The sequence below is a fragment of the Protopterus annectens genome, chromosome 1.part0 (assembly GCF_019279795.1).
Source record: "Protopterus annectens isolate FY-2018-M chromosome 1.part0, PAN1.0, whole genome shotgun sequence".
NCBI classification, from domain to species: domain Eukaryota; kingdom Metazoa; phylum Chordata; order Ceratodontiformes; family Protopteridae; genus Protopterus; species Protopterus annectens.
In genome coordinates, this window is record NC_056725.1 from 138914262 (window position 1) to 138940561 (window position 26300).

A 26300-nucleotide genomic window follows, 5' to 3' on the forward strand; every position below is an offset into this window, starting at 1 on the left:
ACCAGTGTGACTTATGGGTCTGTAGCTTCCAGGGTCTGTAGATGGCCCACCTTTGTGCAGATGGATGACTGCTGACTACTGCCTGGCTACTGCTAATGCTGGTCTCACCACAGTTTCACGCTGATTGGGTACAATGTTCCTTTGCTTCTTTTCTCACCAGAAGCAAACAGTAACAACAATCTCAAGATGAGAAGCAAGCCACAGGCGCTTAGGTGATTGACAATGTTGTCCCATATGATGCAAGGGTCTGTAAACTTGTTTCAGACATTTCCTGGTAGATGCCTTGAATAGCAACCAGACCAGTCAGGAAGGTCCAACAAAGATACACACTGCCCAATCAAAAACAGTCAGGAATCACTATACTCTGCTTCTTCTCTCACTAGGAGCAAAATATAAGCACAAATTCCAAGCTGGCATATATGAAGCAGCTATTAGGCAATCTCTATGAAATAATGGCCATATGCTCCTTCTGAGAAGCACTAATCCCATCATGACTACTGAGATGCAGAATGTCAGCTCTCCAATAATTGGTGATCTTGGAGTAGATTTTGCAGATTTTAATAGTAAGATGGAAAAATGTGTTAATATCCTAAGAGTGTGGGCACTAAGCAGTTAGACATGAAAGAGAGAGTAGCTTAAGTTTTAGTTATCTACTTTCCCAGTTAACAAATGTTAAATAAATAAATAGTTATCTAAGTGGAGAACCACTCATTTTAAAACAGCAAGATAGATTGTAAGGGGAGCAGTGTAGTCTGTATTCTGGCTCTATGGAATACAGTGGGATGGCCGATAAATTTTAATAGCTGAAGGGGATTGATGTCCCAAAATTATCATTTTGTGCTTACTCATAATAGCCAATGAAAGAGGAGAAGGAAAGAAATATGTGGTCTGATTAACATAAGGGGCAGGCAACTAGAAAGACAGTTGAGTCTCTTTCCTAGTATAAATATGCAATTAAAAGTAGAATACAAGTAAAACACAGTGTAAAAAACAAATAAACCACAATATACAATATAGAATAAGGCACTGAAGCAATAAAAAATACAATAAAGCAAAAACAAACTAACCTTTCCCACAAAGCAATCAACAGCAGAGTCTGGGTGAGCTTTTCCAGTAAAGGCTTGAAATGTTTTATTTTACCCCTTAACTAGAATATTTAGTCCATAGCTGTCCACTGCATGTGGCAAGCTAGACCACTGCCAGCTGAGTCAGAGTCCAAGGACCAGGATGGTGACCATGGCATGGGTGATGACAGTGATGATGACAACAGACTTAGACCTGTACATGCCATTACTCTTGCGGCATAGCATAGAAGATGCTCATCATCATGCCAGACTGATGACCTTGGGGACCAGATCTAGGATCTAGTGATACACTTGTTCCAGATGCACATGAGGGACTTGATGGGAAAGTTTTTCAGGACATGGCATGGGCCTTACACAACTCCTTCCTGGTGATTGCTAAAGAGACTTTTTTTGATGTTCAGTCCCATCAGGATGATTCCTCAGGAGTGTAAGTATTGTCTGTGCAATCCACTTTTGTAATGCTGCCACCATGGTGTTTTCTATAATCCAACATTTATGGTCTAGGCGCAATTGCCCACAGATGCCAAATTGCTGTCATGCATTTCTGTCATGCATCATAAAGCTCACTGCACATGTCAAGTCATATGTGCCTTTAACTTGCTGCTGCAGTATGGCTCATATAACCAAATGACACGTGTTACCATTATTTATATAATCATCAGATGCTATCTTTACTGCATGCATTGCTCCATATGGGCAGGGATGCTACTCCTTCAATGTGTGTATGTGTGTACTCCTATGCATGTCATACAGCATAATATTATTCAGTCTGATACACTCTGGCCTTGCAGATATGATTATTGCAGTTAACATAATGTGAGTAGGACACAATTGTTCTACTTGCATTGTTGCTGTACGTACTTAGAAGGGATGACAGCAAGTCATATAGTTCATTATTCCCAGTCTTCTCACATAAGACAGGATGGTCAGTCAAGTGTGTTTATTTGCACATGTTATCCATGTGTATGTATTGTACACATTTGTGTGTTGATTTTTGCTGTAACATCTGTTGAACAACACGGCATGTCCTTGCATGTGCTGTGTACTGACAGTTATTGTGACATGTAATACATTGTTTAATAATGCTATTGTTTTGGAGTACTATGACAGTTTTGCCTGCAGATGTATCCCTCACATACTGCATTGGCATTCACTAGTCCCTTATTAGATATACAAAGTTGATGCTTTGTTTAATATCATTCATATTGCCTTTTTTGTCTGTATCTAGCTAATGGTACTAACCAGTCTTTGTAGCTTACATTAAGACATGTATGCATGCTGTTAGGATGCATATCTATGTGTTCACATTTGTAGCACATATGCACTAATTTACAAGGATGTACATGTGTATAGTCTTAATATGACTGACACACAACTACCCTCATAATATGTACCTGGTTACATGCACTCATTCCATTATGTTGTGCTGTACATCTATACCCAAGACTGTTCTTTGATCAGTCTTACAAATGTATTGTGATATTTATATCAATGACAGTGATTGTACAACCTGCTGTATTATATTTGCATGGCAGTATATATGGGTATGTGATATTCAAACTTACTTCTGCTATGTACCTGTGCCATTTGCTGTTTAACTGTTGCACATTACTGTGTTGTTTGTGTCATTTGTACACAGTCATGTTTATAGACATCTCCAATGCACTATGCACATGGTAAGCTATTGGCTATTTGTTTCAATCGACCTTCCAAGGGCTTGCAATCCATCTTGTGTTGTGGACACATGCATGTGCACTCGTGTCTCCTTAGCTATGGTTGTGCTGCTGCTTATTCTGTGCCTACTTTCTCTTGCTGGCATTTCCTCACTGATGTGGGCCTACATGCGTCACATATATATGGGATAGATAGATAGATAGATAGATAGATAGATAGATAGATAGATAGACAGATAGACAGATAAATAGATAGACAACAGATAGTTAGATAGATAGATAGATAGATAGATAGATAGATAGACAGACAGATAGATGGATAGATAGATATGTGTGTGTATGTTTACCTTCTTGTAAAGTATCATCATTGTAATGTAGGAGTGCTGGTACAATATGACATTATGGCACCATGATGAATATCATACACATGCAAAGCATATGCATAAAAGGTGGTGACAATTGAGTAAATTCCATCTATTTTTATGATGTATGTGTGTGTTGCACATTACCAGAGACTAGAGTGTTTCCTGTCTATGCACAAGCTTGCATTCCTTAGGTTTTATTAATCATACGTGTATTATCATTTATTTCATATTCCATGTCATTGGTGTGGGTATGTGTGATAAGCCTTTTTTGGTTTGGCTTACGTAATGTTACTGCATGTGACACATCTTTGTTGCATACCTGAACACCCATATGTGTTACCTCTAGCATGGAATATGTCTTTGACATATGGTGCCATTTATCCTGTGTTTGTGGTGTGTATACTTATTTGTTTCTTTGAACTCCTCTACGAGCCCAGCACAGCTGTGTCCCCTTGCAGGTGAGCACTCTTCCTCATATCTCACTGTAAGCTAAGAACTGTATTCAGTTGCACTGTTACTGCTTTAACGTCAAGTTGTATCTACTGACTCTCATAATTACTTTGCTGCTTTTGTTCAAATATTTTCTGTCATTCGGAATTGCTTAACCAACTTTGCATATGTCTCCCTAGCTATTAACTGCTGTTGCATTTATGTTTTGAATATTTGTTTTCAGTACACTATAGTTTCGCTCTAAACTGATTAGCCTAAAGCTACTACCACGTACATGCTTTGAATTTTTTAGTTTGCTATACGTGACTGCCTTCTGTACCAACACTTAACTTATCCAGATACTGGATTGATTTTGATCTCATTTTTTATAGAATGCCACTGCTGTCTTGCTTTTTGTGTAATGTGTAGCTGCAATTTATTTCCTTACATAACCTATTTGCTTGCTTAGAAAACTAGTGTTGCTACTTTTGCATACTGAATCTTACATTAGCAATGTTTTTTTTCAGTTGTTTCAAACTCTAGTCGTAAGACCTGAGCTATGGTCACATTGGACTGTGTAAAATATCTCTTTGGCTGTTCAGTAATTATACTGAAAAGTTATTTTAATTGTGCAACCATATCTCAGTTTTACTGCCTTTTGCTTGGCTAACCAAGGAACCCTTCTTTTATTGCCCTCCCAATATATGAAATTCAACTACTGTACCCTGTGATCAATCTCTCTGAGAGTTTCCCTAGGGCCATTCATATTCAGTGTGTAGTCTCCAGTCAGGGACACAAGTTAAAAGGTGCTATCTTCTTCTAACATATCTATACTAGCATCCTAGGTTTATTCTACAGCTTAAGTTTAATCAGTGCTACTTTCTAACGTATCCAGGGTAGCAAGTCAAGTCTGTAGGATCCTATTTTCTGACCTTCCTACTTGGACTTCCTTTTGACTCTAATTGGCCTTCCTTTTAAGCTATACACTGTATGTGGGTTCTATTTGTATATCTATACTGCACGCAACCTCATTTTTTCTCTTTACCAAATCCTGTAATGGCGTGTTAACTATCCCCAATACTGTACAGCAAAGTGGAAACTTGGTTAGCAAAGCATTTTGCCATTTGTAAGCATATTATCCTACTTCTTATCTGTCTACGCCCCTTTGCTGTATCCACCTGTTACAGTATTATATCATCCATCATTTCTTTTTTTTTCATCTTACAGCCCACTGTACAATACTGGCAGACAGATTCCACTCATACAACTAAAATAAAATCCGCCTCCTGCTCATAAGACCCCTACCCCCCAGCTAAATTCTCTCCAGTGTCCTGCATATGAAAGACAAACAATAAGTATGCTTGATTAAGCTTCCTGCAACCTACCTGTGTTATCTGGCTGTAAACTGCATTCTCTGTAATTATCCTTGTAGTGCTCACACCGCAAGGGCAAGATTTCAGATGTGGCCTCCCCAGTCCCTAAACTGAACCTGAAACAAAACAGCAAGCATCCCTCCACTCTGCTCTTATATTGCCTAAACCAAACTTACGTCTCTCCAACTATGAGTAACTATTTCCATAAGTGCTTATAAGTCCTGTTCTTATAAGCAGGTTCTGGCTGCTCATATTGATATCTAAACCTTCTCCACTCCCCCTTCTCCCTTACAAACCCATCTGTCCAGCACCCCCACCATCTTTATTATTATCATTCCTCCAGCTCATCCATTACCCTGATTCAAATGTTCCCTCTCTCTCTTTCTCTCCCCACCTTTTCCCTTTTCTCTTACAGCTTAACCTCTTTCTTGCTCTGAATACTGTCTGTTAACTTCTCCCCCTCTCCTCTAGCATCTTCTGGCTCCTTATCTTTTAGCACTCTGTATTCCACTACTCACTGATTGATTTTCTTCTCTTTCATATTATAGCCATACTGGCTCGGTCTGCTCCATTCAGCCCAAGCATACACTCTGCTCCAGTACCCTACCCCCAGTTCCCAGCCACCATCCACTTACTCTAAATCTATACTTATGCATTTCCTTTGCCCTCCCAGTTCACACCTCCTCTTCCTGTTCTCCCCACCACTTGCCTCATCACCATACCTCTTCTACCTCCTCTTCCCAAACAATTGATACACACTACCTTCTTCTCAACCAAACCTCCTCTCCCTAGCTCTCCACACTCCTTCCCCACTACTTCTCACCCTCACTTGAAACTACATACACTTTGTACTCCATTCCCAACACTCATCCTCTCTTAAGCTCTCCCACCAGCAATTCCACCCTCTCCTACTCACAATTCCATCCTCTCATCTGCCTTAACACCCAATGCATCTCTTCCTCCTCACTGCTACCCACCTTTCTACTCTACTCAGTCTCTCTCTGACTTCCAACTCGCCTCCTTTCCCATCATCCCCAAACATGTTTCTCATCTAAGTCATTTCTCTTCTCCTCCTTCTACTCTCTCACCTTACCTCTTATCAAACTAAATCGTCTCCCATAAACTTACCTCCTACTTGTAACCAGCCACTATGTAACATAGAAAAACTTTACCCTATAGCACCCTATTTTTTAAACCTATCTAACCCTCTTATGCACAAATTAAAATTACTTGTCCCCCTATACCCTCCCAAAACTAAGCCTAAATATTCTACTAATAGTTCTAAGATACCTAAACTACTACACATCATCAAGAATATACTCTTATCAGGACATGTTCACCCTAACCCAGGCCCCCACTACTCTTCCTTTCATGACACCTTCCCCACACCCCCATCCACCTCTCACTCCAAATCTTTTACCAAGTACTTAACTATAATCTCTATGAATATTCACAACCTTCTCAACAAAGTCAGTGAATTTCACTCAGGAATTGCCCAACACTCATCCGACATAATCATTCATAGGTTAGGTTCATAGGTTCATACTAGGCTATCTGCCCTGGGGCAATTATAAGCCTAGCCCGATTCTGTATGGCTTACGCCACCCCTTGATTTGAGTATACTGTGCCCTTTTTTAAGGTTTAGTTTACTGTGCCTCTGTCTAATAGTGACACGGGAGTAATCCCTGGGACAAACCTACGATCCCCCATCCACTTATCGAGATTCTTCTTGAAGAGATTCAGTGAGGTGCTCTGCCTCACATGAACTGGAATTCTATTCCAGAGTGAAGGGAGCCTCTGGGTTATGGACCTGTCCCTCCATCAAGTTCTATTTATTTCTGTGCTGAGATTCAAGTCCCTCGAGCGTGTGGCTCTAAGGGATTTAGATTTACTGAGGTGGAGCATGTCCATTAATTCTGGATTTGACATAGCTTTGTATGTCAGGCATAGATCGCCTCGAAGTAGGCGGTATGCAACTGAGTAGAGCTGGAGTTTTTTTAACCGAGCAGTATATGGCATCTGTTTGAGACCCTTGATCCTCTTGGTGAGATACTTTTGGGGTCTTTCTAATTGCTGCAGGTGTCGGGTAAGGTACATCCCAAAAGGGGCATTGTATTCTATGATGGGCCTGATGAGGGATGAATAAAGGGCACGATTACCTCTCTTGATCTAGATGTGAAACCCTTCGTGATGAGGTGGGCTATGTAGAAGGTCTTTCTAACCACTTTGGCAATGTGGTTTTCAAAGGAGAGATTGCTATCAACTTGGGTCCCCAGGTCCCTAATAACTTTCTCTGTACTTAATGGGTTTCCACCTATGTGGTAATTTGTGGGCACATTGTTTTTGCCAAAAGGTATGACTATACATTTTTTGGCATTTAGCTTTAAACCATGGTGCTGGCACCAGTTATCTGTCTCTGTGAGACCTTTTTGAAGGATGTTTGTGTCAGCTGGAGAGTTTATTATGGCTACCAGTTTGCAGTCATCTGCGAACTTGGTGAGCCATAGTCCTCCCACGCTTGCCTGTACCTCGGAAAAGTATATACCGAACAAGAGTGGTCCCAGGACAGAACCCTGTGGGACGCCACTTGTGACAGGTTTAGAGTCTGACATGGCTCCAGCAACTCTCGCTCTGTGGGTTATGTCTTTGAGCCAGTTTGCGACCCATCTTGTGACATAGGGGTTTATATTTAAGCTGGATAGCTTATCTATGATGCCCGAGTGGGGTATTGTGTCAAATGCCTTTGCAAGGTCCAGATAGGCTGTGTGGACTACCTTCCCTTCATCTATGGCTTTGGTGACTGTTTCAAAGAAGTCAACCAGGTTCAAAAGGCAGGATCTGCCCTTGACAAAGCCGAACTGGGTAGGATCTAGTGTCTATAGGTCTCCAATGTCTTTGTTTATGAGCTCCATGATGATCCTCTCCATAGCCTTGCAGACTAAGCTAGTCAGGCTTATGGGGCGATAGTTTCCAGGGTCCATAGATGCTCCACCTTTGTGGAGTGGGACCACTGTTGCTGTACGCCATTCTGTGGGCACATATCCTGTAGTGAGGCTGAGATTGTATAGCTGTTTTATTTGAGGGATTAGTTCCTCTTGTAGTTCATGTAGGACGCAACCTGGGACGCCATCTGGTCCCATGGAAGCAGTGTTTTTTGCTTTGGAGAGGGCAGCCTTCACCTGAGCATCTTGAGATGTTTGGGAGGCAGCCCTCTGCCGGGATAGATATTTGCTCTTTTGGGGAGGGGAGAAGTTTGCACTGAACCTGTCTGCCAGGATATTGGCGATGTCTGTGGGTTCAGTGTATTTTTTGTCGTTTAGAATCAACTCAGAACAAGTCTGGGAGTTGCATCCCAGGTTTCTAACATAAATGAAAAAGCCTTATGATTGTCTTTGGTGTCCTGTGCAATTTTCTCTCGAAGCTGGCCTTGGAGGATTTTATGAGGGATTGTAATTTTTTGCTAGTACTGATCAGAGATGCCTTCCCTATTAGGGATTTTGCTCTATCATGTAGTAGCTTAATCCTTCTGTTGTACAGTTTATTTATGGCAGGGGTCCACCAGACTGGACGCCTGCCTTTGGATGATTGGGTCTTGGTTTTGTTTGGGATAGCATGATCCATACATTCCTGGAGATGTCTGTAGAATGCATTTATATAGGATTCTGCAGTTTGGGCTGTAGTTTCCACTGGCCCTGGGGCCTTGAAGGATTCCACTTCGGTTTTGAGAAGTGAGAAGTTCGCTTTGAGAAGTTTTTCACTGTGGTTTTCTGGGCTGGGGGTGGGGTCGGGATGTGGACATCCAGTGAAATTAATTTATGGTCTGATCTTACCAATGAGGGATATACTTCTGGTGTGGAGCATAGAGTCCCCATGTTGGTAATGATCAGGTCTAGTATGTTGTCCCCTCTTGTGGGAGTGGTGACTAGTTGTTCCATAGCATTTGAGTTTATAATTTCCAGGAATCTTTGGGCTAAGGTGCTGGGGCTTGAGTAGTGCTTCCAGTCAATGTTTGGGTAGTTGAAGTCGCCCAATATAATGGTGTTCGGAGAGATCTTCATGTTCTCCAATGTTTTCAGGAAAGCGAATGGGATTCCTGACTTTGAGAGGGTGGTCTGTAGGATGCTATAAACTGAAAAGCAGTCTTGCCCACTGTTAGTTGCACATGGATGGTCTCTGATACTTGCAATGCCACTAACCTGGAGGTGTGGATATCCTTGATAAATATGGAAACTCCCTCCTTTTGTGGTTCGGTCCGGGTTTTGGGGCGAAAAGCATGATATGAGGTATAGTCTGGTAGCGCTGGGGTGCTCTCTGGAGCCTTGAACCAGGTTTCTGTCACTGCACAGATATCGATGTTGTCCATACTGAGGAGAGCTTGAGTGCGTGCATCTTGAGGTTAAGACTTCTGGCATTTAGCAGCATTACCCTTAGTTTCTTGTTCCTTGTGCTGTCTATGGGGTGGGTTTGACTTTTGAGCCTTGCCTAAAAAGGCACTATGGGGTGGCAAGAGCCTTTGCCAAAGCCCAGTGGTGACAGGTGCAAGCCGTCCCTAGCGAACAACGTGGCTTGTCGAGCATGTCATCCCAGGCTGACAGACACTGGATCCCCTTTGAATGACACCAAAATTTTAGCCAATTGTTAAAATCGATCATTTTGTCTTTGTACTGTGGCATCATTCTAGGTGAGGGTAAGATGCTGCTCAAGGTCAGGGTCATACCAGCCTGGGCTACATGATCAGAGAGCTCCTCTATGTCTCTTTTCATGTAGTCCAGGGAGGTACGCCTCAGGTCATTCACACCAGCATGTACAATGACTGAGTCATATTTGTATTTGCTTTGGAGTGACCTGAGTGCTTGCGTTATGTGGCGGATCCTAGCGCCCGACAGGCAGCTCACTGTGACCTTCTCTTTATTCAGCCTGGTGAGCGGGACGTCAGTGTGTCTGACAATAGAATCACCTATAACAAGAGTATCAGGTGTGTTATTCAGCCTTAAGGGCTGTGGCTGCTTGGCACACTGACTTTGTGGGTTATGTGTTGTGTGTGTTTTGTTTTGAGGTAGCATTTGCTTGGATGTCTGCTTTGGAGGTCTCTGTTGCTTAGGTAGATTTTTATTTAGAGCCTCCAAGTATGTTTTTGTGTATTTATGTGTTTGGTTCGCTGATGTGGTGGGACTATGTGATACTGGACTTGTGTTGTGTGAGGTTACCTTCTCCTCCTGACTGGTTACACCAGTTTTGAGATGAGAGAGCTCAGCCTCCAGTTTGGCTAAATAGTTGCATCTCTCACATATATTTGAACCTGTTTGGAGGAGGAGAGGGTTGTCCGTGTACATGAGACAGTTGTAACATTGCCTCAAAATTCCCAGATTCACCAGCTGGACTGGAGAGGAAACCATTGACTGACCTTTGGACATGCTAGAGTAATAGGGAAACTGAATTTAAGACGGACCAATAGAGGACAGGGTAATCGTAGAGATTATAAGAGTAATTAGTGCTTATGGTTTAATAGTGCTAACTTGTAGGATTACTTAATTGGACCAGTGAAGGGCCTTAGAATGAGAATATGGTGTTTAAATTGAGAGATAGAGCAGTTCTAAGGGAAAAAAGTGAAGAGCAGACTTTGTGGAGCCAGGAATAGTTTAAACCCAATTAGGCGCTGCCCGTTGTTGCGCTATGCTCAAAAACGTGCAAAACCGTGCAAAAGAGGGTTTTAAGAGAGGAAGATGAAGGAGTTTTGGAATTGACCCAGAATGGCCAATAAAACTACAGTTTCAAGTCAGTAACCACTCCCACAGGGGCAGACAGGCTGCTCAATGTTTTCACTGCCACTGATCAACAGAGAGACTTTCCTTTAGCCCAAGCAAAAAATGGCCTCACAGAAACTTACAAACAGTTCAAGAACAGCAAGCCTGTAAATGAACTTGTTTAAATCTCAGAAAAGTGGGAAAAAGCAAGATTTTTTTTTTTGTTTTTTCAGAGATAGCAGAGGTTAACAAGTATCAGCAAGTTATAACAGTGCAGTAAATGACCCCACACAAGAGTGCTAGGCCAAAGACAGATAAAATGCAAGTTTTGAGAAAAAAACGATTTTAAAAATAAGTGCAAACAGGAAATTCAGTAAACAGCTCTAGGTTGTGCTCTAAATACAGTTACTAATGCAGAAATCAAATTTAACAAGCCAGGAAATGTTCAAAATAGGCGGCTATGCAGAAAAACTTAGCAAATAAACAGAGGAAAAATACTAGTCTCAAAAGTGGCTTCTTTCTTCTCTCAGCGTTTTCTCCTCTTGGTGGGTGCTTCACCAACAGCCAACAAGCCTGAAAAGACACCAAAACCACAAGGCAACCAGGTTTTAAGAGAGGAAAATGAAGGAGTTTTGGAATTGACCCAGAATGGCCAATAAAACTACAGTTTCAAGTCAGTAACCACTCCCACAGGGGCAGACAGGCTGCTCAATGTTTTTCACTGCCACTGATCAACAGAGAGACTTTCCTTTAGCCCAAGCAAAAAAATGGCCTCACAGAAACATGACTTAAACCCCAACAATGAAATTCTTCCCCCTGGGTAAAATATCTTCTGCTCTGACAGGTTAAGTAAAAAGGAGGAGGTATAGTTATAAAGTGTTTTTTTACTGTATCTGCTTTATTATCTGAAAAAAAAAATACTTGTTTTCCTGCCTTTCTAAGCTAGTATAGTCCAGTTTTCAGGTTAGTGCTGAATTCAGGGCTGTGTTACAAGTTTCTGTGTTTGCCCATACCTTACTTGGATAGAAGGAAGTTTCTCTGTTCACTGTGAGAGAGGGAGCTTTGAGCAGCCTATCTGTCTCTGGAAGAGTGGTTTCAGCCCAGAAATTAGTAGTTTATTGGACATTTTGGGCTAATTTCTATCTCTTTCATTTCCCTGCTATAAAACCTGCATTTGTGAGTTTTTTTAGCTAGTATACAGCTCAGCAAGCTCCTGCCTGGTGCCCTGAAGAGTTCTACAGCAGCAGAGAGACAAAAAAGAGACTTTGGAGTGATTAAGTATCATTTTTCTGCATTTTCTTGCTGCCGTTAGCTAATTCCGCGAAAAACACAGATTTTCTAGAGTTTCTGTGATTTAAAAAGCTTGTTTCAGCTACATATTCTACTTATTTTACTGCCTGCACTTAAACAAAGTTGTTTTTGTGTTTAAATTACCTGTTTAACTGTTGTAGGTTACACACTCAAGTGTGATAGCAATTTCTGTGCATTTAAAGTGTTTTTGATTGTATCTGCTTTATTTTCTGAAAAAAAAAACAAAAAAATATACTTGTTTTCCCGACTCTAAGCTAGTATAGTCCAGTTTTCAGGTTAGTGCTGAATTCAGGGCTGTGTTACAAGTTTCTGTGTTTGCCCATACCTTACTTGGATAGAAGGAAGTTTCTCTGTTCACTGTGAGAGAGGGAGATTTGAGCAGCCTATCTGTCCCTGGATGAGTGGTTTCAGCCCAGAAATTAGTAGTTTATTGGCCATTTTGGGCTAATTTCTATCTCTTTCATTTCCCTGCTATAAAACCCGGATTTGCACAGTTTTGCATGCCAGGCAGTGCCAGTTAGCTAGGGTATAACTATTCCCGGCTCCACAAAGTGTACTCTTCAATTTTTCACTTGGAACTAGACAAACTTTCAGCTTAAGCACTCAAACCATTCACTTCTCATGCCGGCACTTGCTCAAAACTCATAGTAAGCACTAATAAACCTTAGCACTAGACCCCCCCTATACTGTAGAGAAGGACAAAGCTCTCTATTCAACATTACCAGCCAATCAGTAAAACAGTTCACTGTACCTAGCCAGGCATGTCCAAAGGGCAGTTTCAGGTGTACTCTCTGGTCCAACTGGTGAATCTGGGCATTTTGAGGAAATGTTACAATTGCCTCATGTACACAGACAACCCTCTCCTCCTTCCACCAAACACTAATACATGCATGAGATGCAATTATACAGCCAAACTGGAGGCTAAGCTCTCTCAACCCAAGACTGGACCAGGCAGTCAAGAGGAGAAGGGAATTACTTGCATCATGCTACCAGTCTCACATAGACCTACGAAACCAGCACTGGCAAAAAACACACATAAATACATGAAAACATACTTGGAGGCTCTAAATAAAAATCTGCAAAAGCAAAAGAGACCTCCAAAGCAGACATCCAAGCAACCTCCACCCCCCCAACATAAACCATTAAACACATACTTCACAAAACCAGTGTGCCATGCAATCACAGCCCTTAAGGCAAAATAACATACCCAACATACTAGTAATAGGTGACTCTATAGTCAGGCACACTGACGTCCCACTCACTAGGCTGAACAAGTAGAAGGTTATTGTTAGCTGCCTGTCGGGTGCCAGGATCCGCCACATAACACAAACACTCAGGTCACTCCAGAACAAGTACAAATATGACTCTTTCATTGTCTATGTTGGTGTGAATGGCCTGAGCCATACTGCCCTGGACTACATGAAAAGAGACATGGAGGAGCTCTCTGATCACATAGCCCAGGCTGGTATGACCCTGACCCTGAGTAGCATCCTACCCACACCAAGAATGATACCATGGTATACAGAAAAAATGATCAATTTCAGCAATTGGCTAAGCTTCTGGTGTCATTCAAAGTGGATCCAGTGTCTGTCAGCCTGGGATGACATGCTCGACAAGCCATGCTGCTTCGCTAGAGACGGCTTGCACCTATCACCCTTAGGCTTTCGAATACTGGCCAAGGCTCTTGCCACCCCCCATACTGCCTTTTTAAGGCAAGGCTCAAAAGACAAACCCATTGCCGTAAATAGCACAAGTAAAAAAAAAACTGAGGGTAATGCTACTCAATGCCAGAAGTCTAAACTTCAAAATGCATGCACTCGAGGCACTCCTCAGTATGGAGAAAATCGATATATGTGCAGTAACAGAAACCTGGATTAAGGCTCCAGAGAGCATCCCAACACTACCAGGCTACAACTCATACCATACATTTTGGCCACAAAACCCGGACCGAAATACAAAAGGCAGGGGAGTATCCATATTCATCAAGGATACCCACACATCCAGATTAGTGGCACAGCACGATGCTTCAAAGATCATCCACGTGCAACTAACAACAGACAAAACTGCTATTCAAATTATTGCTTGCTACAGATCACCCACCATGTCCCAAGACCCCCACTCTGCATTCTTAGAAACACTGGGAAACATAAAGGTCCTACCAAACACCTTGATATTGGGTGATTTCAATTACCCAAACATTAACTGGGAGAACTACTCAAGTACAAACTCCCTTGCCCAACAATTCCTAGAATTTATAAACTCAAACACCCTGGATCAACTGGTCAACACCCCCACCAGAGGTGACAACATATTGGACCTGGTCATCACCAACATGGGCAACCGGTGTTCCACACCAGATGTCAACCCCTCGTTGGTTAGATATGACCATAAACTCATCACTGTGGATATCCACATTCTGCCACCACCCCAGGTCAAAGAAACCACCATGAAAAAATTTCAAAAGCAAACTTCACATTACTTAAGACCGAGGTGGGAAGTTTCAAAGCCCCCATGCTAAAGGATAATGCTGTCCAAGCTGCAAAATCCTTTACTAATACACTCTACGGGCACCTACAAGAATCCATGAATCGTGCTATCCCAAACAAAACCAAGACTCACTCCTCCAAGAAAAGGAAACCAGTTTGGTGGACCCCTGCCATAAACAAGCTATACAACAGAAGGAGGAAACAAGTACAGAAAAGAGTAAAATCCCAAGAAGGGAAGACTTCCCTGATCAGTATCAGCAAAAAACTATGTTCCCTCATAAAATCATCCAAGGCTAGCTTCAAAAGAAAAATTGCCATGGACTCCAAAGATAACCACAAGGCATTCTTTAGCTATGTCAAGAATCTAAGTGGCAACTCTCAGATCTGCTCGGAGTTAGTGCATAATGGCACACAATACACTGAACCGACCGATACAGCCAACATCCTGGCAGACAGGTTCAGTGCAAACTTCACCCCCTCTCACCCCCAAAAGGGCCCATAACTATACCAGAAGAATGTAGTGCCCCTGAAATTACAGACACTCAGGTTAAAACAGCCTTCTCCAAAGCCAAAAACACAGCATCAATGGGACTGGATGGTGTCCCAGGCTGCATCCTACACGAGCTCAAAGATGAACTAACCCCTCACCTAAACACACTGTTTAAACTCAGCCTCTCCACAGGCTACATGCCCACAGAGTGGCGCACAGCAATGGTTATTCTGCTCCACAAAGGTGGAGCCTATCGCCCTACATCCCTGACTAGCTTGGACTGCAAAGCTATGGAGTGCATCATCATGGATCTCATTAACAGAGACATTGGGAACCTCCAAACACTGGACCCTACCCAGTTCGGCTTTGTTAAGGGCAGATCATGCCTCCTAAACCTGGTGGACTTCTTTGAGACAGTTACCAAGGCTATAGACAAGGGAAAGGCGGTCCACACAGCCTACCTAGACCTCACAAAGGCCTTCAACACCATTCCCCCCTCAGGTATTACAGACAAGCTCACCAGCCTGAACATCAACCCCTACATCTTGAGATGGGTTGCCAACTAGCTCATGGACAGAACCCAAATAGTAAGAGTTGTGGGAGCTAGGTCTGACTCTAAACTGGTTACAAGTGGCATTCCCCAGGGCTCAGTCCTAGGACCCCTCCTATGGCATATACTTCTCAGAGGTACAAGCAAGCACAGGAGGATGATTGCTAACCAAATTCACAGACGACTGCAAACTAGGGGCTATAATTGACTTTCCGGCTGACACAGACATCCTCCAAAAGGGTCTCACTGAGACAGATACCTGGTGTCAAAACCATGGCCTCAAGCTAAATGCCAAAAAGTGCATAGTCATCCCCTTTGGAAAAAAACAAAGTACCCACAAACTATCACAGAGGTGGTAGCCCCCTAAATACAGAAGACGTAATAAGGGATCTGGGGACCCAAGTAGATAGTAACCTCTCCTTTGATAATCACATTGCTAAAGTGGTTAGAAAATCCTTCTATGTGGCCCACCTAATCACAAAAGGGTTTGCATCCAGAGTGAAAGAGAATGGGCCCCTCTATGCATCACTCATCAGACCCATCATAGAGTACAATGCCCCATCTGGGATGTACCTTACAAGACACTGCAACAACTGGAAAGACCACAGAAGTACCTCACCAAGAGGATCACTGGCCTCAAGCAGATGCCCTATGCAGCTCGACTGAAGAAACTCCAGCTGTACTTGGTTGCATACCGCCTACTCAGAGGTGATCTCTGCCTGACATACAAAGCCATGTCCAACCCAGAATTGATGGATATGCTCCACCTAAAGAAAACCATATCCCTCGAGCCACACGCTCCAGGGATCTAACCCTCACCACAACAATAAATAGGATGCGGTGGAGGGATAGATTCCTGTCCCAGAGACTTCCCATGCTCTGGAGCAAGATTCCAATCTACATTAGGCAGAGCTCCTCGCTAACCCTCTTCAAGAGAAACCTTGATGAGTGGATGGGAAACAGAAAGTTTACCTCAGGGATCACTTCAATGGCTCTGCTGGACAGAGGCACAGGGAACTAATCTAAGGGGGCGGAAAAAGCCAACACATTCCAGCTAGGCTTATAAATGCCTTTGGGCAGATAGCCTAGTACCTACCTATGAACCTATGAACCTATAATATATTCCGACCAGCTTAACCTGACCCCATTGTCCATTTCACTCCCCAACTTTCACCCTGCTGAACTCTTACTAGCCAGCTGCAAACTAAACAATCACAAAAAGTTTACCATTGCTGATATATATATATATATATATATATATATATATATATATATATATATATATATATATATATCCCAGGTAATAACATACCCATTCTTGAACAGGTTCTCTCCTGGATCCCCCACTACATATCAAATGAAAAAATAATACTGGGGGATACCAACATTGACTGGCAAACCTTTACCACTGACTCTCCTACCGCTAGTATACATCCTCACAGCTTCACACAGCTAATTTCAATCCCTACCCACTACAGCAAATCAACCAACTCCAGTTCTGTTCTAAACTGGATCCTAGTTTCCAATCCTACCTTGTACCATAACCCCAAAATACTGCCTGATTCTATCAGCGACCACTTTCCAACCAGCATTCAAAGGCACTCTCTTCATCAAATTAAGTAACACAAATATAAAGAGTGCCACAGTCTTACTAAATTCAGCCCTGATGAGTTCAACAATAGACTCTCCTCCATAAACTGGTCCTTCCTCTTTAACCTCCTGCTAGATGATGCTGTTCTCAAATTCAACTGCATTTTTCTAGACATTCTCAATTCCTTTCCTCCCCTTAGGAAAATCAGAGTAAAAGCTCTCCATGCACCTTGGCTTTCTCATGCCACATGCTCCCTAATGCACAAAAGGGATACTGCATGGAAGAACTGGCTAAAAACAAAATCCTCTAATCACCTTCAAACCTATAAAGTACTCCACTAAGAAACAAGTCAACGGTGATAAAAACAATTCTATCTAAAGCGTCAAACATACCATCACAACAATCCAATAAATTCTGGAAAACCATTAGCAAGATCCTTTACTTGGGCTCTCCCAGTATACCAAACCCATGTCCTTATAACATTCCCCTTGAAACTGCCACTAAACTCAACTCCTATTTCATTGACTCCATTAACAAACTAAACCAAAATGGTCACACTTCCAGTTTCACTTTTCCTCTCTCTCTTCTCCTGACAATAAACATACCTTTTTTCTCAGACCTACTCTCACTGCCTACATCAAATCACTACTGACCAAATTAAAGCCCTGCTCTCCCTCAGCAGATAATATACTGCCAGTCTTCCTAAAACTATCCGCTAAATAAATGGCATACCCTATCTCAGTCCTTATTAACAGATCTATCCAAGAATCTACAGTCCCTTCTATCTGGAAACAATTCTTCATTATTCCAGTTCACAAGGGAGGACACTCCACTGACCTTTCAAACTACAGGCTCATAACCATTCTGTCCCCCCGCTCAGAAATACTTGAAAAATGTGTACACAAACAACTCCTTGAACATCTTCTACAAGAAAATCTACTCACTCCAACACAAAATGGCTTTTGCCATAACCACAGTGCAACTTCTGTTCTAATCTCCTTTACTCATACTATCTCACAAGCCAGAGACAACAATAACCTAGTATCCTGTCTATTTATCGACCTCTTCAAAGCCTTTGACATTGTCTCTCACCCCAAGCTTCTCACTAAAGTTAAGTGTCTCTCCTCCTTCTCACACTTCCTCCCTGTTAATACCAGAGTACTACATGGTTCCATTCTCATATAATAAAATCACTAGGTTCACTGCAAATCAACCCTACAACTCACACCACTGTCTTTCTCTTAAATCCCTAAATTGGCTTGAACTCCTTCACCCGCTCCTCATAGCTCAAATGCTTCTTACTCTGTTATTAACAAGCCTACCTCCTGCCCTGCCATCTCTTCCCTCATTACCTTCTATACTCCCATTCACTCTCTCTGGAGTTCTGACCAGCTTCTGTTGGAAATCTACAAGCCCAGAAGAACAATAGGCAAAAACCTATACAGCTACGCTATAGCTTTGGCCTGGAACAAACTTCCTCTAACCATCAGAACTATACCAAATACCCTCAACTTCAAAAAGGCTTTAAAAGAGACACTACTAAAGTCATGGTTCTGTTTCTGCCAAAACCCAACCTGTCTCACTCCTCACTGTTTCCCTCTTACCTCACCTTCTTATATCCCCCTCTTTCACCCCATCTCTAACTTCCTAATATCCCACTTTACTCTAATCCCCACTCCTCCGTCACTTCACTTGCCCATCACTTTCTTCCCTTCCTCTAATGCAAGCAACATACTTGTGTAACACTATAAAATACCCTGGACTCTTCTGATCTACAAGCACACTTATGTTTACACTTTCCCTAGTACCATAGGCAAACAGTCAACCTATTTGTTTTATTGTCTTTTTTATTCCACCCATGAACCATCCTCTTCAACATTTTTTGGAAGTAGCATTGTGTCTTTGTAGACTTAGAGAAAGCATATGACAGGGTGCCTAGAGAGGAGTTGTGGTACTGTATGAGGAAGTCGGGAGTGGCAGAGAATTATGTAAGAGTGGTACAGGATATGTACAAGGGTAGTGTGACAGTGGTGAGATCTGCAGTGGGAGTGACAGATGTGTTTAAGGTCGAGGTGGGATTACATCAAGGATCAGTTCTGAGCCCTTTCTTATTTGTAGTGGTGATGGACAGGTTGACAGACAAGATCAGACAGGAGTCCCCGTGGACTATGATGTTTGCAGATGACATTGTGATATGTAGTGAGAGTAGGGAACAGGTTGAGAAGACCCTGGAGAGGTGGAGATATGCCCTAAAGAGGAGAGGAATGAAGAACAGCAGGACTAAGACAGAATATATGTGTGTGAATGAGAGGGAGGATAGAGGAATGTGAGGATGCAGGGAGCAGAGTTGGCAAAGGTGGATGAGTTTAAATACTTGGGATCAACAGTTCAGAGTAATGGCATGTGTGGAAGAGAGGTGAAGAAGAGACTACAGGCAGGGTGTACAGGCGGGGTGGAGTGGGTGGAGAAGAGTGTCAGGAGTGATTTGTGACAGATGAGTACCAGTAAGAGTGAAAGGGAAGGTCTACAAGAGGGTAGTGAGACCAGCTATGTTATATGGGTTGGAGACAGTGGCACTGACAAAAAGGCAAGAGCCAGAGCTGGATGTGGCAGAGTTAAAGATGTTAAAATTTGCACTGGGTTTGATGAGGGTAGACAGGATTATGAATAAGTATATTAGAGGGTCAGCCCAGGTTGGACGGTTTGGAGACAAAGCCAGAGAGGTGAGATTGCATTGGTTTGGACATGTGCTGAGGAGGGATGCTGGGTATATTGGGAAAAGGATGCTAAGGATGAAGCTGACAGGTAAGCAGAAAAGAGGAAGGCCTAAGATAAGGTTTATTGATGTGGTGAGAGAGGACATGCAGTTGGTTGGTGTGACAGAGCAACAGAGCAGGATGCAGAGGACAGGAAGAAATGGAAACAGATGATCTACTGTGGCAACCCCTAATGGGAGCAGCAGAAAGAAAAAGAAGATTTTACTCTATATTTCTTTTCTTTTTGGTTGTTAGAGTACATAGTGTATTTAGAAGTTCTTATGTATTAAGAGTTATTTCTGTATTTAGAGTTTGATCTGCATTTAAAGTTTTTCTGTATGGAGCTTTTCTCCCCGGGCCTCCATTGAAAGAGGCACCTGCCCAGCTAGATATATCTGGTTAACAAATGTCAAAATAAATAAATTGTTTATTACCCAGCCACATGAATCTTTCGATGCAGTACTGCTATTTGGCACTGTGCTTAGTTGTTTGCCTTTCACAAGAAGGAATAGCAGTTCATATCTGCTCCTACTTTTCCTTTCCTGCATTTGATCATCTTTGCTGTTCCTTGACTTACACTGCACTGCTAACTGCCTAGTGGATGACTGTATTTGATATTCATTGGCTACTGCAATGACAGCACTTCCCATTAAGTATTGTCTGACACACACCTACCATCAGTCATACTCATTCTGGTATGACTATCACACTGTTTGTAACATCTTCCACTCAGACATTTTTAATTCCCACCTCTCTAAAATTAATTGGTCTTTCCTAAACCAAATACCACTAATTGAGGCCGTACACTCATTTAACACTACCTTCCTAAATATCCTAAACTCACTTGCACTCATCTGTACAGTATGAATAAAATCCAATATATCCATGCGGTGGTACAGCGGCAGCATTGTTGCCTCACAGCAAGAGGTTCTCCTGTTCGATTCTCAGCTGGAGTGCCTTCTGTGTGGAGTCTGCATGTCCTTCCCATGGTTGAGTAGCCTCCGAAAGACATGCGTGAATGGGCATGCCTTCGCTGAAGGTTGGGCATCGGGCTGGCAACTCGGCATCATAAAAAAAAATCTACTGCCAATCATTAGTAGAGCGGCGTTCTGCTGTGGCGACCCCAAACCAGGAAACAACAAACAAACATATCCACTTGTTAACAAACACTACCTGAAAACTGATAAAATCCAGGGACAGCATGTGGAAAACATGGACAAAATTAAGCTACCCATACATCTGCAAAAGAATAAGGAATTTAGAAATCAGACAAAAAAAACAAATAAATAAAGACAAAAAAGATTTCTATACAGACCCCCTAATACCACATAAATCAGATGCTTCCAATTTTTGGCATGCAGTTAATCAAATACTCCATCCTGGCAGCCCCTCATCTCCTGACCCTTGCCCAGCTAATACACCACAAGAAACTGCAGCTATTTTCAATTCCCACTGCATTGAATTAATTAAGAAGATTTTACCTTCTGATTCCTCAATACAAATACTGAAATCTCTTCACATCCTACCCCTACTCAGAGGCTACTCTAAACTCCACTACAACTTTTCCCCCTAAAACCTGTACCTACCAATTATATTAAATCTCTGCTTTGCAAATTAATGCCCTGCACTACATCCACTGACAATATTCCTTCTTACTTCCTTCAAGTAGCAGCTAACACTTTGGCTATTCCTGTGTCTATCCTAATAAATCACTCCATCTCTAAATCTAAAGTTCCCTTTATCTGGAAAGAATTCTACACTCTACCTATACATAAAAGAGGTATCGCCACAGAAATTGCTTATTTCAGACGTATCGCTATCCTCTCACCTGTCTCAAAAATCTTGGAAAAATGCACACACAAGCAAATCATGCAATACTTATTGCAAGAAAATCTACTTGCTCTCACACAACATGACTTTTGCCCTAAGCACAGTGCCACTACTGCCCTTCTATCCTTCATCAACACTATTTTTGTAGCCAGAGATAACAACAGGCTTGTCTCACGTGTGTTCCTTGATCTTTCAAAGGCTTTTGGCACAGTCTCCCACACTCTCCTTCTGAACAAATTAACTAACCTAAAGAAAACAACAAAGCACAGGACAACCACCATGGCAAGCAGCATAAAAATTCAAGGAGACTAAATAAGACAGTATCTAATAAAAATCAGGATAAGCTTTTTCACATAAAAATGCTTCAGCAGATCCTCAGTATACACAAACCAACGAGTACATTTAAAAAGCACATTCAAAAAGAAATTACCATATCAGATAGCTGGGCCAATTAGTGATGTAATGGCCTCGATTTCAATGCTGGCTTTAAAGGAACATTGTAATTTAAGCCTGGTGTTCTACGTGCCTGTAATGTGGCAATCCACCTCATCTCCACACATTCTGTTCTGTTGACTATGTGCCCACCTCTGGCAGACTCTGGTATTACCTCTATCACAGTGAACTTAAAAGAATGTCCACTATGATCTTTAACATGTTTAAAAGGGTGCTTAAACAACTCATTCTCCTTATATCCCCTACATGCTGCAGGACACAATCCTTCAAATTCTGATTAGTTTTACCCACACAGTATGACTCACAGTCATTACAAGTCACAGGGTACACTAAATTAGCTGTGCTGAAGTCAGCATGTACCCTAAAAACATAGTCTTTACCATTTATAGGATGTGTAAATGTATTAATTAGCTCGGGACATATATTTACAGGCTTTGCAAGACCTACATGGAAATGTTCCAAACCTCAAGGGTAAATTATAGGATTTCCTAAATGGTCTATAACATAGTTTCCTTTTCAGAGTCAGATTATTTTTATAAGCAAATCTAGGGGCATCACCTACCACCTTGGAGATGGTGTCATCAGAATGCAGTATAGCCCAATTCTGTTTGACAATTTCACAAACTAAGTTAATATTACTGCTGTATTTCAAAAATTAGATGTAGGTCTATTGTTCATCTTAGGACGCAATGACATTGCATCCCTATTCAAAAAGGGGGTACTCACTATATCCCTTAGATTATCCACCTCCTCTACTCTCTGTGCTATTTCCCTTTTACGATATCCCCTGTCTGATAGTTCATTCACCAATCTATCCCTGGCCCATACATAATCATCCTCCTGTGTGTGCAACCTAGATGTACGCAGGAATTGCCTTTCATAACATTTCCAAAAACCCCCTTGGGGTGCATACTTGTCCTATCAAGCAAGTTATTCTTCCTGCATTCCTTCCTATACATTAAAGAATCAACCCTTCCAGTGACATTAATGGAAATGGTTGTGTCAAGAAAATCTATGCTGGATTTAGAAGTATGCATAGAAAATCTAAAGCATATACTACTGCCCTCTAAATAGTCGACAAAATCCTGTAACAAAACATCTGTACCCCTCCACAAAATAAAAATATAATCTACAAAGCGCATATATAAAATCAAATGTGATCTACAAAAATGTTCATCTGTACCCCTCCACAAAATAAAAATATAATCTACAAAGCGCATATATAAAATCAAATGTGATCTACAAAAATGTTCAGAAAAAATCACATTAGACTCCCAATCCACTAGTACTAAATTTGCATAACTATTAGCACAGGGTGTGCCCATGGCAACACCCTGTGCCTGCAAATAATAAGTACCATCAAATATAAACACATTGTATTTCAATATTAGATCAAGTAAAGCAGAGATAAGCTCAATCCGCTGATGTGTTAAAGCAGTAACTCTAGTTAAAAAACTTCTAATTGAGTCAACCCCAAACAAATTTGGTATAACTGTAAATAGCATATTAATATCTAATGTTACTAGTTACTAACCTCAGCTTCTCTACCTCTACTAGTGCATGGCTTTCTAGCTATCTCTCTGATCAACAACAATCAATACTGTGGCTCTCTGCTCTCCTCTCCTCTCCTCTGTCTGTTAATACTGGTATACCCCAAGGTTCTAGCCTTGGCCCATTCCTCTTCAGTATTTTCACTGACCTACTCAACATGTCTAGCCCTCAGTCATCACTGGTCCAATATGCTGATGACTCTACAATTATCTCTTTTTCAGTCATCACTGGTCCAATATGCTGATGACTCTACACTTTTCTCTGTTGCAAACACTCCCACAGAACTCATGTCACTTACTCAGTCTTCCTTAAACTCTGTTGAAACTTGGGTCTCCAAACACCAGCTCATACTAAACCCTAAAAAAACAAAACTATTACTTTTTCTTCCTAAAAACGTAAACTTTAAATCCACTTTCTCCACTTTCTTTAGACAGCACTCCTATCATAGTTGAACTTTCCACTAAACTTTTAGGTGTCATAATTGATGACCAACTAAAATTCAATCTACATGTAAACAATTGCATTAGTAAAACCCACCAAAAACTCAGCCTTCTATACAGAAACAAGAAGTTCCTCACCAACAAAGCTAAAATATTATTTGTCCATGCTTACTTACTACCAAGCCTACTATATAGCTCCCAAATTCTCACTAACATCAACTCATCACTACTAACTAAACTAGAATCTACCTATAACAAGCTGGCCAGATTTGCAGCAAACCTACATTATAAGTCTCACCACTGTCTCTCTCTAAAAAACTTGAAGTGGCTTGAAGTTCCTCATCAGCTTCTCATCTCCCAGCTTCTAATTATCCATTCCATATTATATCAACCATTATTCTGCCCCTACCTATCTACAGTAATCTCCTACTATACTCCAGCTAGGACTCTCAGAAGCTCTGGCCAAGACCTACTACAAATACATAAACCTAAAAACAAAACAGACTGCAACCTTTATAGCTATAATCTGTCCAGATCTTAGGATAAACTTCCACAGGAAATAAGGGTCTTCACTAAAGTGAATGAATTCAAGTTTGCCACAAAAGAATACCTAAAATGTCAGTGGACCTGCTACTGTACCCATCCCCCATAGTCTGTCAATCTATCCTAGTGTTGTCCATATGCTGACAGTATCAACGTCAAATTCCGTATTACCAATATGCATATCTCTCACTCTTCTCTCAATCCACTCATATACCAGTTCTCAACACACTTCTATTACCCTTCCTTCTGTATCTTTCTGCACTACAATAATCCCTAACTAAGCATCTACTAAATAAATACCTAGGCCAGGTGCAGTTTAAACACTGCAAGTATTGTAATTTGTCTGTATTGATTTTTGTGTGTTTTTTTTTTTACTTTCAACGTTCGAAACCTTAGACTATTGTACATATTATATTATGAATGTTTTCTATTTGCAAAATGCATTTTGCTGTACAATGCTAGATACTTTATTACTGTCATTACCTATATAAATACTAACGTGTTATTTGGAGCTTTTCTCCTCGGGCCTCCACTGATAAAGGGCTATCAAGTTCAGATGGATAAACCCGGTAAACTTATGTACATAAAATAAAATAAATAAAATAAAAAATAAATCTTAGCAATGACTTGTGCATTGGTATATATTTATTTTTGCATTGCACCACAGGTGGTATCAATCCCTACCCTGTTTCCTTCACCCGTGTTGCATAGTCTGATTATGCCTGCCATGTGCTGCGGAATTCTCCATAGACTGGAGCACATTTGCATATTACTTGGTTAACTGCAAATCTTGCATGTACTCATAGGTTCACAGGCTCATAGGTAAGTAGTAGTTATAGGCTATCAGTTGTAGATTATTACAAACCTAACCAATAATCAGAGGTCATAATCAAACCTTGTACTTTGTATGTACAAGGCTAAGAACTTAACTATTAGATCACCCCTCCCCCCACACTAGGAGTTCCAAGAAGTTTATTGAATTTGGCCCGCAATAAGCATTGTAATGGTATCACAGTGATTACAAATAATCGTAAATCACCAGTCTTGAATGTGAAAAATGAAATGTTGATAATAGTGATAAGCTGGTTATCATTTTCTTTTTGAAAATGTGCTGATTTTAATAATCCTTGGCATTACAGACCAAGTATAATATCATGTTACTTTGAACATTTTGTTTTCTAACTACTAATTCAAACTTACTTTTGGCTGCTCACTGTAAACAATGGTGGGGATTCATAGATGTTTAAGACAGCACTGCTAACAGCTATACTCAGAGTGTGGGTTATTCTATGCCACAGATAATACCACTGCACCATGGTCAAAATAATATGGTATGCAGCACATACTACTGAGTTGCATAATGGCATGTAAATGAGAAGCCATGAAAATTAGCTAAACTGAATATGTAAATGGAGGAACCCAAAATGACAGACCATTTCAGAGATGCATAAAAAGGTAGTACTGCATAGCCACCCATTTGGAGCACAGAACTCTGTGATGTACACAATGGGAGCCATGCCTGGAATAGAACCAGCAGCAGCAGTGCAACAGCAAGTGGTAGGTGCTACCCCCTGGGGTCAGTGCTCACAGTTTTGTGCATCATTGTCATTTGTGCCACTGCAGGACATAC